This window comes from Procambarus clarkii, chromosome 35 (assembly GCF_040958095.1).
Source record: "Procambarus clarkii isolate CNS0578487 chromosome 35, FALCON_Pclarkii_2.0, whole genome shotgun sequence".
Taxonomy (NCBI): Eukaryota; Metazoa; Arthropoda; class Malacostraca; order Decapoda; family Cambaridae; genus Procambarus; species Procambarus clarkii.
The window spans coordinates 2,703,486-2,724,022 of record NC_091184.1 but is presented as its reverse complement, the minus strand read 5'-3'; positions in this window follow the sequence as shown (position 1 = coordinate 2,724,022).

The following is a 20,537-nucleotide window of genomic DNA, read 5'->3' as shown; positions in this document are numbered from 1 at the left end:
GTATTAGTGCAAAAGATAATTTGGGAGAGGTTAAGGGAAAGGAATGACGTTTGGTGGCCTTGAAAGCTCTGGAAGTGAGAGGAGTTGCCAGTTATGAATTAAAATTGTTATTTTTTTAAGATAGGATATATATGCAAAAGACGTTGCGAGATATAGTAAGAAAAGTGTTTCTGACTGAAGTTAGGTACTGTGTGATTGACTTGTATGTTAGGAAAAAGAATATTTATTAGAAACTTCGATAATCTTTAGAAATGTTTCTTCGCAAATAGTTGCAAATTATTGTGTGAAAAGCCTATGGTTACTGTACCTTAAACAAACACTCGTGAGCACAATTAGTCCACGGGATTCAGAGAGAGTGAGAATGAACAGCGAAATAGTAACAAAAAATGTGACAATGAGGGGAAACTATGTCATTCAAACGTTAACCATATAAATTACAGTAACACTAACTGAGCGTCCACATATATATTCCAATCAATTTATGTTAACCATTTTAGGGTTGGTTAGGTTCGGTTATATATCTACATTAGTTTTAACTCAAATGAAAAGAACTTAACTCATACATAATGAAATGAACAGTTTTATCATTTCATCAGAAAAAAATTAGAGAAAATATATTAATTCAGGAAAACTTGGCTTATTAGGCAAATCGGGCCTTGCATAGTAGGCTGAGAAGTGCGTTTCGGCTACTAGGTACGACAAATATATATATATATATATATATATATATATATATATATATATATATATATATATATATATATATATATATATATATATATATATATATATATATATATGTCGTACCTAGTAGCCAGAACGCACTTTTTGGACTACTATGCAAGGCCCGATTTGCCTAATAAGCCAAGTTTTCATGAATAAATATATTTTTTCTATTTTTTTTCTTATGAAATGATAAAGCTAACCATTTCATTATGTATGAGGTCAGTTTTTTTTATTGGAGTTAAAATTAACGTAGATATATGACCGAACCTAACAAACCCTACCTAACCTAACCTAACCTATCTTTATAGGTTAGGTTAGGTTAGGTAGCCGAAAAAGTTAGGTTAGGTTAGGTTAGGTAGGTTAGGTAGTCGAAAAACAATTAATTCATGAAAACTTGGCTTATTAGGCAAATCGGGCCATGCATAGTAGGCTGAGAAGTGCGTTCTGGCTACTATGTACGACATATATATATATATATATATATATATATATATATGTCGTACCTAGTAGCCGGAACTCACTTCTCAGCCTACTATGCAAGGCCCAATTTGCCTAATAAGCCAAGTTTTCATGAATTAATGGTTTTTCGTCTACCTAACCTAACCTATCCTAGCTTTTTTTGGCTACCTAACCTAACCTTACCTATATATATAGGTTAGGTTAGGTTAGGTAGGGTTGGTTAGGTTCGGTCATATATCTACGTTAATTTTAACTCCAATAAAAAAAATTGACCTCATACATAGTGAAAAGGGTAGCTTTATCATTTCATATGAAAAAAATTATAGTAAATATATTAATTCAGGAAAACTTAGCTTATTAGGCAAATCGGGCCTTGAATAGTAGGCTGAGAAGTGAGTTCTGGCTACTAGGTACGACATATATATATATATATATATATATATATATATATATATATATATATATATATATATATATGTATATATATATATATATATATATATATATATATATATATATATATATATATATATATACATATATATATATATATATATATATATATATATATATATATATATATATATATATATATGTCGTACCTAATAGCCAGAACGCACTTCTCAGCCTACTATGCAAGGCCCGATTTGCGTAATAAGCCAATTTTTCATGAATTAATGTTTTTTCGACTACCTAACCTACCTAACCTAACCTAACCTAACTTTTTCGGCTACCTAACCTAACCTCACCTATAAAGATAAGTTAGGTTAGGTTAGGTAGGGTTGGTTAGGTTCGGGCATATATCTACATTAATTTTTACTCCAATAACAAAAAATTGAACTTATACATAAGGAAATGGGTAGATTTATCATTTCATAAGAAAAAATTAGAGAAAATATATTAATTCGGCAAAACTTGGCTTATTAGGCAAATCGGGCCTTGCATAGTAGGCTGAGAAGTGCGTTCTGGCTACTAGGTACGACATATATATATATATATAAATATATATATATATACGAAAGTACTTAAGGAAATTCCTGTTTCATTTTCCTCCATGGTATGACAATGCCATATATATATATATATATATATATATATATATATATATATATATATATATATATATATATATATATATATATATATATATATATATATATATATATATATATATATATATGACAATGTCAGACCACGGAGGAAAATGAAACAGGAATTTCCTTAAGTACTTTCGTATATTAAATACATCTTCAGAAGGAAGATTCCTTCTGAAGATGTATTTAATATACGAAAGTACTTAAGGAAATTCCTATTTCATTTTCCTCCGTGGTCTGACATTGTCACATTCCTAATCACGTGTTTATTTTCGTGATATACATATATATATATATATATATATATATATATATATATATATATATATATATATATATATATATATATATATATATATTTATATATATATATATACATATATATATATTTATTTTTTATTTTATTTATTTATTTTTTAAAAATATGTTATATTTATAAATATGTATGTATATTTAAATATTGATATATACCTGAGGGTCCAGGAGGCCATCTGTGTCCCCTCAGATGGTCTCCCTTATCACAGTTTGTGTCTATGGATGTGTGTCTGTGTGTGTGTTTATCCCTGTGAGTGTCCGTGTGAGTGTGTGTCCGGTTATGCCTGTGGGTCCACGAGGCCATCTGTGTCCCCTCAGATGGTCTCCCTTATCACAGTCTATGGGGGTGTGTGAGTGCCCCTGTGAGTGTTCGGGTGAGGGTGTGTGTGTGTGTGAGTGTCCGGGTTTGTGTGAGGTTTGGTTCCAGGAAACATCCTTCCCCTTGCCCTCCCCATATCTCCTCCCTTATTCCCACCGTGGGTTCGAATCCCAGGTGATTAGACCTGCCGTAAGTCCATGGATCCAAGGTATCCATCCGTGGGCCCAACGGATTTCACCCCTTCCCCACTTTCCAAGGGCCAGGTCAATTCCAGCTATCCAGGAAACCTGTCGAAACAGAGGCAGCTACAGGAGGGGACACACAAATATTTGTGCCCTGCAGTTACACACCCGTTCCGACAGGCTCGATCGCAATCTATCCAGATTGATAGACGTTCTCTTCCGACTAGACCACGCTGGAGTCGCTGTATGTCCCAAATTTGGTTCCTTTATTTATAGTTAGTATTTTTGGTGTATTAATTGATTTGTTTAAAATTTTTTAATGACTTAGGTAGAGTGATTTAGGGAGTTGGCGGGGAGGTCGGGTTGTGTGTGTAGTGGATTGTACGAGATCGTGGTTTGTTAGTATTTATCTAGTTGTGTTCACCTAGTTGTGCTTGCGAGGGTTGAGCTCTGCTCTTTCGGCCCGCCTCTCAACTGAAAATCAATCAATTATTAATAACTAATAAAAAAAAATTCCAAACACACACAGACACACACACACACCCAGGAAGCAGCCCGCAACAGCTGTCTAACGCTCATTTACATATTTACTGCTAAGTAACAGAGGGCATCAGAATGATAGAAACTCTGCTGATTTCCGTTGGTGCCATCACCGGGGGATCGAATGAGCTAGGATTACGAGTCGGGAGCGACGTCCACTCAGCAATAAAGCCCCCTAGTTTGTGTATTAGTGCAAAAGATAATTTGGGAGAGGTTAAGGGAAAGGAATGACGTTTGGTGGCCTTGAAAGCTCTGGAAGGGAGGGGAGTTGCCAGTTATGAATTAAAATTGTTATTTTTTTAAGATAAGATATATATGCAAAAGACGTTGCGAGATATAGTAAGAAAAGTGTTTCTGACTGAAGTTAGGTACTGTGTGATTGACTTGTATGTTAGGAAAAAGAATATTTATTAGAAACTTCGATAATCTTTAGAAATGTTTCTTCGCAAATAGTTGCAAATTATTGTGTGAAAAGCCTATGGTTACTGTACCTTAAACAAACACTCGTGAGCACAATTAGTCCACGGGATTCAGAGAGAGTGAGAATGAACAGCGAAATAGTAACAAAAAATGTGACAATGAGGGGAAACTATGTCATTCAAACGTTAACCATATAAATTACAGTAACACTAACTGAGCGTCCACATATATATTCCAATCAATTTATGTTAACCATTTTAGGGTTGGTTAGGTTCGGTTATATATCTACATTAGTTTTAACTCAAATGAAAAGAACTTAACTCATACATAATGAAATGAACAGTTTTATCATTTCATAAGAAAAAAATTAGAGAAAATATATTAATTCAGGAAAACTTGGCTTATTAGGCAAATCGGGCCTTGCATAGTAGGCTGAGAAGTGCGTTTCGGCTACTAGGTACGACAAATATATATTATATATATATATATATATATATATATATATATATATATATATATATATATATATATATATATATATATATATATATATATTTGTCGTACCTAGTAGCCGAAACGCACTTCTGGCGAGGGAGCCTTCTGACGGATATTGGCGTATTGGCAACATTTGTCTCGTTGTGGAAAACTTTGGTGGGAATCTCGATTCAAACATTAACTATATTATACACTGTTTGCATCCCATCCTCAAAATAAAGAGCTTATCAATTCCATGTCGCAATATAAATGTTCTTAACACAATTCACAATGGAGTATGCTTAGACTGAGTAAAAACTTCCCTCATCCAATGTTTAATGGAGTAAAATTTGTTGAATCATTAATGCCTCATTAAATCTTATGCAGCGCAAAGATTTAAAGACTTCAAATACAAAGTTCAAAATACACTGAATACAACACCATGAAAAGTGGATGAATTGCAATCGGTGAGGTATGCACATGTAAGCTGCAAAGCTGAAGTACTGTGCTTTATTAAAAGAATTTTTTTGAGGGATATTCCTGCGCGGGCCCTAAGCCTGTGGTTGGCTTACTAAGTGTTCTTTATATGTTCAGAGCAGGGTGCTTATTGGGCGACCATTTGAAACTCATTTGAACGATGTAACGACATCACCTTAACGTTTTAGATATATATAGGGTAGACTCGGTGTCGCTGTCATTTTCCGCACGGGTAATCTGCTGTTTTAGAGAACCATGCGAGGGAGCCTTCTGACGGACCATTTGAAACTAATTTGAACGATGTAACGACATCACCTTAACGTATTAGATATATATTGGGTAGACTCGGTGTCGCTGTCATTTTCCGCACGGGTAACCTGCTGTCTGAGAGAACCATGCGAGGGAGCCTTCTGACGGACCATTTGAAACTAATTTGAACGATGTAACGACATCACCTTAACGTATTAGATATATATAGGGTAGACTCGGTGTCGCTGTCATTTTCCGCACGGGTAACCTGCTGTCTGAGAGAACCATGCGAGAGAGCCTTCTGACGGATATTGGCGTATTGGCATTATTTGTCTCATTGCGGAAAACTTTGGTGGGAATCTCAATTCAAACATTATCTATATTATACACTATGTTTGCATCCCATCCTCAAAATAAAGAGCTTATCAATTCCATGTCGCAATATAAATGTTCTTAACACAATTCACAATGGAGTATGCTTAGACTGAGCTTTCTGACGGACCATTTGAAACTAATTTGAACGATGTAACGACATCACCTTAACGTATTAGATATATATAGGGTAGACTCGGTGTCGCTTTCCATTTCCGCACGGGTAACCTGCTGTCTGAGAGAACCATGCGAGGGAGCCTTCTGACGGATATTGGCGTATTGGCAACATTTGTCTCGTTGTGGGAAACTTTGGTGGGAATCTCAATTCAAACATAAACTATATTATACACTATGTTTGCATCCCATCCTGGCCGAACAATTTAAACTCAAATTTACGATGTAATGACATCACCTTAACGTATTCGATACATATAGGGTACACTCAGTGTTTTTTGCACATTCCTCATGGGTAATCTGCTGTTTTAGAGAATAATGCGAAGGAGCCTACAGACAAGTATTGACGAATTGTCGACATAGTGTCTCTTTGTTGCCAGAGAAAAGGAGCAAATGTTACCCATTATTTTGTTTTAGGCTCCAGTCTTTTCCCTCAATGCAAGGTGCTAGTTCTCGTTTCCGGTGCGGTCGCGATCATGTGCTCACCTCACTTAGATGTGCTTATTCTGGAGGAAATCGAGCCGAAAAATTTACCTTTCTCCAAAAATCGAATGTGGTACATCACACTTTTTCGTTATATGTTCTGAGCAGGGTGCTTACTGGCCGAACATTTGAAACTCAAATGAACGATTTAATGACATGACCTTAACTTAATCGATACATATAGGGTAGACTCGGTGTTTTTTGCACATTCCTCATGGGTAATCTGCTGTTTTAGAGAACCATGCGAAGGAGCCTACAGACGAGTATTGACGAATTGTCGACATAGTGTCTCGTTGTTTCGAGAGAAAAGGAGCAAATGTGTCAATTTTCGTTTTTTGGCTCCAGTATTTTCCCTTAATGCAAGGTGTTTGTTGTCGGTTACGGTGCATTCGCGATCATGTGCTCACCTCACTTAGATGTGCATATTCTGGAGAAAATCGAGCCGAAAAATTTACCTTTCTGCAGAAATCGGGTGTGGTACATCAGACTTTTTCTTTATATGTTCAGAGCAGGGTGCTTATTGGGCGACCATTTGAAACTAATTTGAACGATGTAACGACATCACCTAACGTATTAGATATATATAGGGTAGACTCGGTGTCGCTGTCATTTTCCGCACGGGTAACCTGCTGTCTGAGAGAACCATGCGAGGGAGCCTTCTGACGGATATTGGCGCATTGGCAACATTTGTCTCGTTGTGGGAAACTTTGGTGGGAATCTCAATTCAAACTTTAACTATATTATACACTATGTTTGCATCCCATCCTAAAAATAAAGAGCTTATCAATTCCATGTCGCAATATAAATGTTCTTAACACAATTCACAATGGAGTATGCTTAGACTGAGTAAAAACTTCCCTCATCCAATGTTTAATGGAGTAAAATTTGTTGAATCATTAATGCCTCATTAAATCTTATGCAGCGCAAAGATTTAAAGACTTCAAATACAAAGTTCAAAATACACTGAATACAACACCATGAAAAGTGGATGAATTGCAATCGGTGAGGTATGCACATGTAAGCTGCAAAGCTGAAGTACTGTGCATAATTTAAAGAATTTTTTTAGGAGGGATATTCCTGCGCGGGCCCTAAGCCTCTGGATGGCTTACTAAGTGTTCTTTATATGTTCAGAGCAGGGTGCTTATTGGGCGACCATTTGAAACTCATTTGAACGATGTAACGACATCACCTTAACGTATTAGATATATATAGGGTAGACTCGGTGTCGCTGTCATTTTCCGCACGGGTAACCTGCTGTCTGAGAGAACCATGCGAGGGAGCCTTCTGACGGACCATTTGAAACTAATTTGAACGATGTAACGACATCACCTTAACGTATTAGATATATATAGGGTAGACTCGGTGTCGCTGTCATTTTCCGCACGGGTAACCTGCTGTCTGAGAGAACCATGCGAGGGAGCCTTCTGACGGATATTGGCGTATTGGCAACCTTTGTCCGTTGTGGAAAACTTTGGTGGGAATCTCAATTCAAACATTAACTATATTATACACTGTTTGCATCCCATCCTCAAAATAAAGAGCTTATCAATTCCATGTCGCAATATAAATGTTCTTAACACAATTCACAATGGAGTATGCTTAGACTGAGCTTTCTGACGGACCATTTGAAACTAATTTGAACGATGTAACGACATCACCTTAACGTATTAGATATATATAGGGTAGACTCGGTGTCGCTGTCATTTTCCGCACGGGTAACCTGCTGTCTGAGAGAACCATGCGAGAGAGCCTTCTGACGGATATTGGCGTATTGGCATTATTTGTCTCATTGCGGAAAACTTTGGTGGGAATCTCAATTCAAACATTATCTATATTATACACTATGTTTGCATCCCACCCTCAAAATAAAGAGCTTATCAATTCCATGTCGCAATATAAATGTTCTTAACACAATTCACAATGGAGTATGCTTAGACTGAGCTTTCTGACGGACCATTTGAAACTAATTTGAACGATGTAACGACATCACCTTAACGTATTAGATATATATAGGGTAGACTCGGTGTCGCTTTCCATTTCCGCACGGGTAACCTGCTGTCTGAGAGAACCATGCGAGGGAGCCTTCTGACGGATGTTGGCGTATTGGCAACATTTGTCTCGTTGTGGGAAACTTTGGTGGGAATCTCAATTCAAACATAAACTATATTATACACTATGTTTGCATCCCATCCTGGCCGAACAATTTAAACTCAAATTTACGATGTAATGACATCACCTTAACGTATTCGATACATATAGGGTACACTCAGTGTTTTTTGCACATTCCTCATGGGTAATCTGCTGTTTTAGAGAATAATGCGAAGGAGCCTACAGACAAGTATTGACGAATTGTCGACATAGTGTCTCTTTGTTGCCAGAGAAAAGGAGCAAATGTTACCCATTATTTTGTTTTTAGGCTCCAGTCTTTTCCCTCAATGCAAGGTGCTAGTTCTCGTTTCCGGTGCGGTCGCGATCATGTGCTCACCTCACTTAGATGTGCTTATTCTTGAGGAAATCGAGCCGAAAAATTTATCTTTCTGCAGAAATCGGGTGTGGTACATCAGACTTTTTCTTTATATGTTCAGAGCAGGGTGCTTATTGGGCGACCATTTGAAATTAATTTGAACGATGTAACGACATCACCTTAACGTATTAGATATATATAGGGTAGACTCGGTGTCGCTGTCATTTTCCGCACGGGTAACCTGCTGTCTGAGAGAACCACGCGAGGTAGCCTTCTGACAGATACTGGCGTATTGGCAACATTTGTTTCGTTGTGGTAAACTTTGGTGGGAATCTCAATTCAAACAAACTATATTATACACTATGTTTGCATGCCATCCTGGCCGAACATTTGAAACTCAAATGAACGATGTAATGACATCACCTTAACGTATTAGATACATATAGGGTAGACTCGGTGTCGCTGTCATTTTCCGCACGGGTAACCTGCTGTCTGAGAGAACCATGCGAGAGAGCCTTCTGACGGATATTGGCGTATTGGCATTATTTGTCTCATTGCGGAAAACTTTGGTGGGAATCTCAATTCAAACATTATCTATATTATACACTATGTTTGCATCCCACCCTCAAAATAAAGAGCTTATCAATTCCATGTCGCAATATAAATGTTCTTAACACAATTCACAATGGAGTATGCTTAGACTGAGCTTTCTGACGGACCATTTGAAACTAATTTGAACGATGTAACGACATCACCTTAACGTATTAGATATATATAGGGTAGACTCGGTGTCGCTTTCCATTTCCGCACGGGTAACCTGCTGTCTGAGAGAACCATGCGAGGGAGCCTTCTGACGGATGTTGGCGTATTGGCAACATTTGTCTCGTTGTGGGAAACTTTGGTGGGAATCTCAATTCAAACATAAACTATATTATACACTATGTTTGCATCCCATCCTGGCCGAACAATTTAAACTCAAATTTACGATGTAATGACATCACCTTAACGTATTCGATACATATAGGGTACACTCAGTGTTTTTTGCACATTCCTCATGGGTAATCTGCTGTTTTAGAGAATAATGCGAAGGAGCCTACAGACAAGTATTGACGAATTGTCGACATAGTGTCTCTTTGTTGCCAGAGAAAAGGAGCAAATGTTACCCATTATTTTGTTTTTAGGCTCCAGTCTTTTCCCTCAATGCAAGGTGCTAGTTCTCGTTTCCGGTGCGGTCGCGATCATGTGCTCACCTCACTTAGATGTGCTTATTCTTGAGGAAATCGAGCCGAAAAATTTATCTTTCTGCAGAAATCGGGTGTGGTACATCAGACTTTTTCTTTATATGTTCAGAGCAGGGTGCTTATTGGGCGACCATTTGAAATTAATTTGAACGATGTAACGACATCACCTTAACGTATTAGATATATATAGGGTAGACTCGGTGTCGCTGTCATTTTCCGCACGGGTAACCTGCTGTCTGAGAGAACCACGCGAGGTAGCCTTCTGACAGATACTGGCGTATTGGCAACATTTGTTTCGTTGTGGTAAACTTTGGTGGGAATCTCAATTCAAACAAACTATATTATACACTATGTTTGCATGCCATCCTGGCCGAACATTTGAAACTCAAATGAACGATGTAATGACATCACCTTAACGTATTAGATACATATAGGGTAGACTCGGTGTCGCTGTCATTTTCCGCACGGGTAACCTGCTGTCTGAGAGAACCATGCGAGAGAGCCTTCTGACGGATATTGGCGTATTGGCATTATTTGTCTCATTGCGGAAAACTTTGGTGGGAATCTCAATTCAAACATTATCTATATTATACACTATGTTTGCATCCCACCCTCAAAATAAAGAGCTTATCAATTCCATGTCGCAATATAAATGTTCTTAACACAATTCACAATGGAGTATGCTTAGACTGAGCTTTCTGACGGACCATTTGAAACTAATTTGAACGATGTAACGACATCACCTTAACGTATTAGATATATATAGGGTAGACTCGGTGTCGCTTTCCATTTCCGCACGGGTAACCTGCTGTCTGAGAGAACCATGCGAGGGAGCCTTCTGACGGATGTTGGCGTATTGGCAACATTTGTCTCGTTGTGGGAAACTTTGGTGGGAATCTCAATTCAAACATAAACTATATTATACACTATGTTTGCATCCCATCCTGGCCGAACAATTTAAACTCAAATTTACGATGTAATGACATCACCTTAACGTATTCGATACATATAGGGTACACTCAGTGTTTTTTGCACATTCCTCATGGGTAATCTGCTGTTTTAGAGAATAATGCGAAGGAGCCTACAGACAAGTATTGACGAATTGTCGACATAGTGTCTCTTTGTTGCCAGAGAAAAGGAGCAAATGTTACCCATTATTTTGTTTTTAGGCTCCAGTCTTTTCCCTCAATGCAAGGTGCTAGTTCTCGTTTCCGGTGCGGTCGCGATCATGTGCTCACCTCACTTAGATGTGCTTATTCTTGAGGAAATCGAGCCGAAAAATTTATCTTTCTGCAGAAATCGGGTGTGGTACATCAGACTTTTTCTTTATATGTTCAGAGCAGGGTGCTTATTGGGCGACCATTTGAAATTAATTTGAACGATGTAACGACATCACCTTAACGTATTAGATATATATAGGGTAGACTCGGTGTCGCTGTCATTTTCCGCACGGGTAACCTGCTGTCTGAGAGAACCACGCGAGGTAGCCTTCTGACAGATACTGGCGTATTGGCAACATTTGTTTCGTTGTGGTAAACTTTGGTGGGAATCTCAATTCAAACAAACTATATTATACACTATGTTTGCATGCCATCCTGGCCGAACATTTGAAACTCAAATGAACGATGTAATGACATCACCTTAACGTATTAGATACATATAGGGTAGACTCGGTGTCGCTGTCATTTTCCGCACGGGTAACCTGCTGTCTGAGAGAACCATGAGAGGGAGCTTTCTGACGGACCATTTGAAACTAATTTGAACGATGTAACGACATCACCTTAACGTATTCGATATATATAGGGTAGACTCGGTGTTGGTGTCATTTTCCGCACGGGTAACCTGCTGTCTGAGAGAACCATGCGAGGTAGCCTTCAGACAGATACTGGCGTATTGGCAACATTTGTTTCGTTGTGGTAAACTTTGGTGGGAATCTCAATTCAAACAAACTATATTATACACTATGTTTGCATGCCATCCTGGCCGAACATTTGAAACTCAAATGAACGATGTAATGACATCACCTTAACGTATTCGATACATATAGGGTAGACTTGGTGTTTTTTGCACATTCCTCATGTGTAATCTGCTGTTTTAGAGAACAATGCGAAGGAGCCTACAGACGAGTATTGACGAATTGTCGACATAGTGTCTCGTTGTTGCCAGAGAAAAGGAGCAAATGTTTCCCATTATTTTGTTTTTAGGCTCCAGTCTTTTCCCTCAATGCAAGGTGCTAGTTCTCGTTTCCGGTGCGGTCGCGATCATGTGCTCACCTCACTTAGATGTGCTTATTCTGGAGGAAATCGAGCCGAAAAATTTACCTTTCTCCAAAAATCGGGTGTGGTACATCACACTTTTTCGTTATATGTTCTGAGCAGGGTGCTTACTGGCCGAACATTTGAAACTCAAATGAACGATTTAATGACATGACCTTAACTTAATCGATACATATAGGGTAGACACGGTATTTTTTGCACATTCCTTATGGGTAATCTGCTGTTTTAGAGAACCATGCGAAGGAGCCTACAGACGAGTATTGACGAATTGTCGACATAGTGTCTCGTTGTTTCGAGAGAAAAGGAGCAAATGTGTCAATTTTCGTTTTTTGGCTCCAGTATTTTCCCTTAATGCAAGGTGTTTGTTGTCGGTTACGGTGCATTCGCGATCATATGCTCACCTCACTTAGATGTGCATATTCTGGAGAAAATCGAGCCGAAAAATTTACCTTTCTGCAGAAATCGGGTGTGGTACATCAGACTTTTTCTTTATATGTTCAGAGCAGGGTGCTTATTGGGCGACCATTTGAAACTAATTTGAACGATGTAACGACATCACCTAACGTATTAGATATATATAGGGTAGACTCGGTGTCGCTGTCATTTTCCGCACGGGTAACCTGCTGTCTGAGAGAACCATGCGAGGGAGCCTTCTGACGGATATTGGCGCATTGGCAACATTTGTCTCGTTGTGGGAAACTTTGGTGGGAATCTCAATTCAAACTTTAACTATATTATACACTATGTTTGCATCCCATCCTAAAAATAAAGAGCTTATCAATTCCATGTCGCAATATAAATGTTCTTAACACAATTCACAATGGAGTATGCTTAGACTGAGTAAAAACTTCCCTCATCCAATGTTTAATGGAGTAAAATTTGTTGAATCATTAATGCCTCATTAAATCTTATGCAGCGCAAAGATTTAAAGACTTCAAATACAAAGTTCAAAATACACTGAATACAACACAATGAAAAGTGGATGAATTGCAATCGGTGAGGTATGCACATGTAAGCTGCAAAGCTGAAGTACTGTGCATAATTTAAAGAATTTTTTTAGGAGGGATATTCCTGCGCGGGCCCTAAGCCTCTGGATGGCTTACTAAGTGTTCTTTATATGTTCAGAGCAGGGTGCTTATTGGGCGACCATTTGAAACTCATTTGAACGATGTAACGACATCACCTTAACGTATTAGATATATATAGGGTAGACTCGGTGTCGCTGTCATTTTCCGCACGGGTAACCTGCTGTCTGAGAGAACCATGCGAGGGAGCCTTCTGACGGACCATTTGAAACTAATTTGAACGATGTAACGACATCACCTTAACGTATTAGATATATATAGGGTAGACTCGGTGTCGCTGTCATTTTCCGCACGGGTAACCTGCTGTCTGAGAGAACCATGCGAGGGAGCCTTCTGACGGATATTGGCGTATTGGCAACCTTTGTCCGTTGTGGAAAACTTTGGTGGGAATCTCAATTCAAACATTAACTATATTATACACTGTTTGCATCCTATCCTCAAAATAAAGAGCTTATCAATTCCATGTCGCAATATAAATGTTCTTAACACAATTCACAATGGAGTATGCTTAGACTGAGTAAAAACTTCCCTCATCCAATGTTTAATGGAGTAAAATTTGTTGAATCATTAATGCCTCATTAAATCTTATGCAGCGCAAAGATTTAAAGACTTCAAATACAAAGTTCAAAATACACTGAATACAACACCATGAAAAGTGGATGAATTGCAATCGGTGAGGTATGCACATGTAAGCTGCAAAGCTGAAGTACTGTGCATAATTTAAAGAATTTTTTTAGGAGGGATATTCCTGCGCGGGCCCTAAGCCTCTGGATGGCTTACTAAGTGTTCTTTATATGTTCAGAGCAGGGTGCTTATTGGGCGACCATTTGAAACTCATTTGAACGATGTAACGACATCACCTTAACGTATTAGATATATATAGGGTAGACTCGGTGTCGCTTTCCATTTCCGCACGGGTAATCTGCTGTCTGAGAGAACCATGCGAGGGAGCCTTCTGACGGATGTTGGCGTATTGGCAACATTTGTCTCGTTGTGGGAAACTTTGGTGGGAATCTCAATTCAAACATAAACTATATTATACACTATGTTTGCATCCCATCCTGGCCGAACAATTTAAACTCAAATTTACGATGTAATGACATCACCTTAACGTATTCGATACATATAGGGTACACTCAGTGTTTTTTGCACATTCCTCATGGGTAATCTGCTGTTTTAGAGAATAATGCGAAGGAGCCTACAGACAAGTATTGACGAATTGTCGACATAGTGTCTCTTTGTTGCCAGAGAAAAGGAGCAAATGTTACCCATTATTTTGTTTTTAGGCTCCAGTCTTTTCCCTCAATGCAAGGTGCTAGTTCTCGTTTCCGGTGCGGTCGCGATCATGTGCTCACCTCACTTAGATGTGCTTATTCTGGAGGAAATCGAGCCGAAAAATTTACCTTTCTCCAGAAATCGAATGTGGTACATCACACTTTTTCGTTATATGTTCTGAGCAGGGTGCTTACTGGCCGAACATTTGAAACTCAAATGAACGATTTAATGACATGACCTTAACGTAATCGATACATATAGGGTAAACTCATATAGGTGTTTTTTGCACATTCCTCATGGTTAATCTGCTGTTTTAGAGAACCATGCGAAGTAGCCTACAGACGAGTATTGACGAATTGTCGACATAGTGTTTCGTTGTTTCGAGAGAAAAGGAGCAAATGTTTCAATTTTCGTTTTTTGGCTCCAGTATTTTCCCTTAATGCAAGGTGTTTGTTCTCGGTTACGATGCATTCGCGATCATATGCTCACCTCACTTAGATGTGCTTATTCTGGAGAAAATCGAGCCGAAAAATTTACCTTTCTGCAGAAATCGGGTGTGGTACATCAGACTTTTTCTTTATATGTTCAGAGCTTATTGGGCGACCATTTGAAACTAATTTGAACGATGTAACGACATCACCTTAACGTATTAGATATATATAGGGTAGACTCTGTGTCGCTGTCATTTTCCGCACGGGTAACCTGCTGTCTGAGAGAACCATGCGAGGGAGCCTTCTGACGGACCATTTGAAACTAATTTGAACGATGTAACGACATCACTTTAACGTATTAGATATATATAGGGTAGACTCGGTGTCGCTGTCATTTTCCGCACGGGTAACCTGCTGTCTGAGAGAACCATGCGAGGGAGCCTTCTGACGGATATTGGCGTATTGGCAACATTTGTCTCGTTGTGGGAAACTTTGGTGGGAATCTCAATTCAAACATTTACTATATTATACACTATGTTTGCATCCCATCCTCAAAATAAAGAGCTTATCAATTCCATGTCGCAATATAAATGTTCTTAACACAATTCACAATGGAGTATGCTTAGACTGAGTAAAAACTTCCCTTATCCAATGTTTAATGGAGTAAAATTTGTTGAATCATTAATGCCTCATTAAATCTTATGCAGCGCAAAGATTTAAAGACTTCAAATACAAAGTTCAAAATACACTGAATACAACACCATGAAAAGTGGATGAATTGCAATCGGTGAGGTATGCACATGTAAGCTGCAAAGCTGAAGTACTGTGCTTTATTAAAAAATTTTTTTTAGGAGGGATATTCCTGCGCTGGCCCTAAGCCTCTGGTTGGCTTACTAAGTGTTCTTTATATGTTCAGAGCAGGGTGCTTATTGGGCGACCATTTGAAATTTGAACGATGTAACGACATCACCTTAACGTATTCGATATATATAGGGTAGACTGGGTGTTGGTGTCATTTTCCGCACGGGTAACCTGCTGTCTGAGAGAACCATGCGAGGTAGCCTTCAGACAGATACTTGCGTATTGGCAACATTTGTTTCGTTGTGGTAAACTTTGGTGGGAATCTCAATTCAAACATAAAGTATATTATACACTATGTTTGCATCCCATAATGGCCGAACATTTGAAACTCAAATTAACGATTTAATGACATGACCTTAACGTAATCGATACATATAGGGTAGACTCGGTGTTTTTTGCACATTCCTCATGGGTAATCTGATGTTTTAGAGAACAATGCGAAGGAGCCTACAGACGAGTATTGACGAATTGTCGACATAGTGTCTCGTGGTTGCTAGAGAAAAGGAGCAAATGTTTCCCATTATTTTGTTTTTAGGCTCCAGTCTTTTCCCTCAATGCAAGGTGCTAGTTCTCGTTTCCGGTGCGGTCGCGATCATGTGCTCACCTCACTTTGATGTGCTTATTCTGGAGGAAATCGAGCCGAAAAATTTACCTTTCTCCAGAAATTGAATGTGGTACATTACACTTTTTCGTTATATGTTCTGAGCAGGGTGCTTACTGGCCGAACATTTGAAACTCAAATGAACGATTTAATGACATGACCTAAACGTAATCGATACATATAGGGTAGACTCATATAGGTGTTTTTTGCACATTCCTCATGGGTAATCTGCTGTTTTAGAGAACCATGCGAAGGAGCCTACAGACGAGTATTGACGAATTGTCGACATAGTGTCTCGTTGTTTCGAGAGAAAAGGAGCAAATGTTTCAATTTTCGTTTTTTGGCTCCAGTATTTTCCCTTAATGCAAGGTGTTTGTTCTCGGTTACGGTGCATTCGCGATCATGTGCTCACTTAACTTCGATGTGCATATTCTGGAGAAAATCGAGCCGAAAAATTTACCTTTCTGCAGAAATCGGGTGTGGTACATCAGACTTTTTCTTTATATGTTCAGAGCAGGGTGCTTATTGGGCGACCATTTGAAACTAATTTGAACGATGTAACGACATCACCTTAACGTATTAGATATATGTAGGGTAGACTCGGTGTCGCTGTCATTTTCCGCACGGGTAACCTGCTGTCTGAGAGAACCATGCGAGGGAGCCTTCTGACGGACCATTTGAAACTAATTTGAACGATGTAACGACATCATTTTAACGTATTAGATATATATAGGGTAGACTCGGTGTCGCTGTCATTTTCCGCTCGGGTAACCTGCTGTCTGAGAGAACCATGCGAGGGAGCCTTCTGACGGACCATTTGAAACTCATTTGAACGATGTAACGACATCACCTTAACGTATTCGATAAATATAGGGTAGACTCGGTGTTGGTGTCATTTTCCGCACGGGTAACCTGCTGTCTGAGAGAACCATGCGAGGTAGCCTTCAGACAGATACTGGCGTATTGGCAACATTTGTTTCGTTGTGGTAAACTTTGGTGGGAATCTCAATTCAAACATAAACTATATTATACACTATGTTTGCATCCCATACTGGCCGAACATTTGAAACTCAAATTAACGATTTAATGACATGACCTTAACGTAATCGATACATATAGGGTAGACTCGGTGTTTTTTGCACATTCCTCATGGGTAATCTGCTGTTTTTAGAGAACCGTGCGAAGGAGCCTACAGACGAGTATTGACGAATTGTCGACATAGTGTCTCGTGGTTGCTAGAGAAAAGGAGCAAATGTTTCCCATTATTTTGTTTTTAGGCTCCAGTCTTTTCCCTCAATGCAAGGTGCTAGTTCTCGTTTCCGGTGCGGTCGCGATCATGTGCTCACCTCACTTAGATGTGCTTATTCTGGAGGAAATCGAGCCGAAAAATTTACCTTTCTGCAGAAATCGGGTGTGGTACATCAGAATTTTTCTTTATATGTTCAGAGCAGGGTGCTTATTGGGCGACCATTTGAAACTAATTTGAACGATGTAACGACATCACCTTAACGTATTAGATATATATAGGGTAGACTCGGTGTCGCTGTCATTTTCCGCACGGGTAACCTGCTGTCTGAGAGAACCATGCGAGGGAGCCTTCTGACGAATATTGGCGTATTGGCAACATTTGTCTCGTTGTGGGAAACTTTGGTGGGAATCTCAATTCAAACATTAACTATATTATACACTATGTTTGCATCCCATCCTCAAAATAAAGAGCTTATCAATTCCATGTCGCAATATAAATGTTCTTAATACAATTCACAATGGAGTATGCTTAGACTGAGTAAAAACTTCCCTCATCCAATGTTTAATGGAGTAAAATTTGTTGAATCATTAATGCCTCATTAAATCTTATGCAGCGCAAAGATTTAAAGACTTCAAATACAAAGTTCAAAATACACTGAATACAACACCATGAAAAGTGGATGAATTGCAATCGGTGAGGTATGCACATGTAAGCTGCAAAACTGAAGTACTGTGCTTTATTAAAAGAATTTTTTTAGGAGGGATATTCCTGCGCGGGCCCTAAGCCTCTGGTTGGCTTACTAAGTGTTCTTTATATGTTCAGAGCAGGGTGCTTATTGGGCGACCATTTGAAATTTGAACGATGTAACGACATCACCTTAACGTATTCGATATATATAGGGTAGACTGGGTGTTGGTGTCATTTTCCGCACGGGTAACCTGCTGTCTGAGAGAACCATGCGAGGTAGCCTTCAGACAGATACTGGCGTATTGGCAACATTTGTTTCGTTGTGGTAAACTTTGGTGGGAATCTCAATTCAAACATAAAGTATATTATACACTATGTTTGCATCCCATCCTGGCCGAACATTTGAAACTCAAATGAACGATGTAATGACATCACCTTAACGTATTCGATACATATAGGGTAGACTCGGTGTTTTTTGCCCATTCCTCATGTGTAATCTGCTGTTTTTAGAGAACCATGCGAAGGAGCCTACAGACGAGTATTGACGAATTGTCGACATAGTGTCTCGTGGTTGCTAGAGAAAAGGAGCAAATGTTTCCCATTATTTTGTTTTAGGCTCCAGTCTTTTCCCTCAATGCAAGGTGCTAGTTCTCGTTTCCGGTGCGGTCGCGATCATGTGCTCACCTCACTTAGATGTGCTTATTCTGGAGGAAATCGAGCCGAAAAATTTACCTTTCTGCAGAAATCGGGTGTGGTACATCAGACTTTTTCCTTATATGTTCAGAGCAGGGTGCTTATTGGGCGACCATTTGAAACTAATTTGAACGATGTAACGACATCAGGAGGAAACAGGAGGCCAGACACAGGATACAGAATAGGAGATGAAGTACTTAATGAAACGGACAGAGAGAAAGATCTAGGAGTTGATATCACACCAAACCTGTCTCTTGAAGCCCACATAAAAAGAATAACGTCTGCGGCATATGCGAGGCTGGCTAACATCAGAACAGCGTTCAGGAACCTGTGTAAGGAATCATTCAGAATCTTGTGCACCACATATGTTATACCAATCCTGGAGTATGCGGCCCCAACATGGAGCCCGTACCTTGTCCAGCACAAGACGAAGCTGGAAAAAATCCAAAGGTATGTCACTAAACTAGTCCCAGAACTAAGAGGCATGAGTTACGAGAAAAGGCTGCGGGAAATGCACCTTACGACACTGGAAGACAGAAGAGTAGGGGGAGACATGATCACAACCTACACAATCCTCAGAGGTTTCGACCGGGTAAACAAGGATAAACTATTCAACACTGGTGGGACGCGAACAAGGGGGACACAGGTGGAAACTGAGTACCCACATGAGCCACAAAGACGTTAGAAAGAACTTTTTCAGTGTCAGAGTAGTTAACGGATGGAATGCATTAGGCAGTGATGTGGTGGAGGCTGACTCCATACACAGTTTCATATGTAGATATGATAGAGCCCAGTAGGCTCAGGAATCTGTACACCAGTTGATTCACAGTTGAGAGGCAGGACCAAAGAGCCAAAGCTCCACCCCCGCAAGCACAAATAGGTAAGGTCACACACACACACACAGAATAATATTAGAAAAAAGGATATTTATTTATTTATATATTTAATTATTTATTTGTTATACCAAATTAATTTATTGTAGAGAATTAATGTTCAATGTTTGCAAAGACCTAAGAAATCAGTCGGCGGCTGGTCCGAGCAACTTTTTGTAACTTCACACAGTAACGTTTTGAAGTGCCTGTGCGAGGTCATCCATGTTGCTTTGTCCATGGTCCTCTAGTTTTTCGTCCCTCTTTTTGTGAAACAAAATCATTGTTTTGGTGAGCTGGCATTGTTGCTCAAATATTTGTTGTTTCAGCTCCTTTTCTTTTTGTTTATAATATTCCAGTTCCCGACGTTTTCGTTCATAATTTATTGCAGTCATTTCACATTGTTTCCATGCAGTTTCCTTTTGTGTGCGGCCGTTTTCTAGCCGTCCCTCGAAAGACTGACCATTTTCTAGCCATCTCATTGTTGGCTTCGTCATAGCTCGGAGGTTGAAGGAATCCTC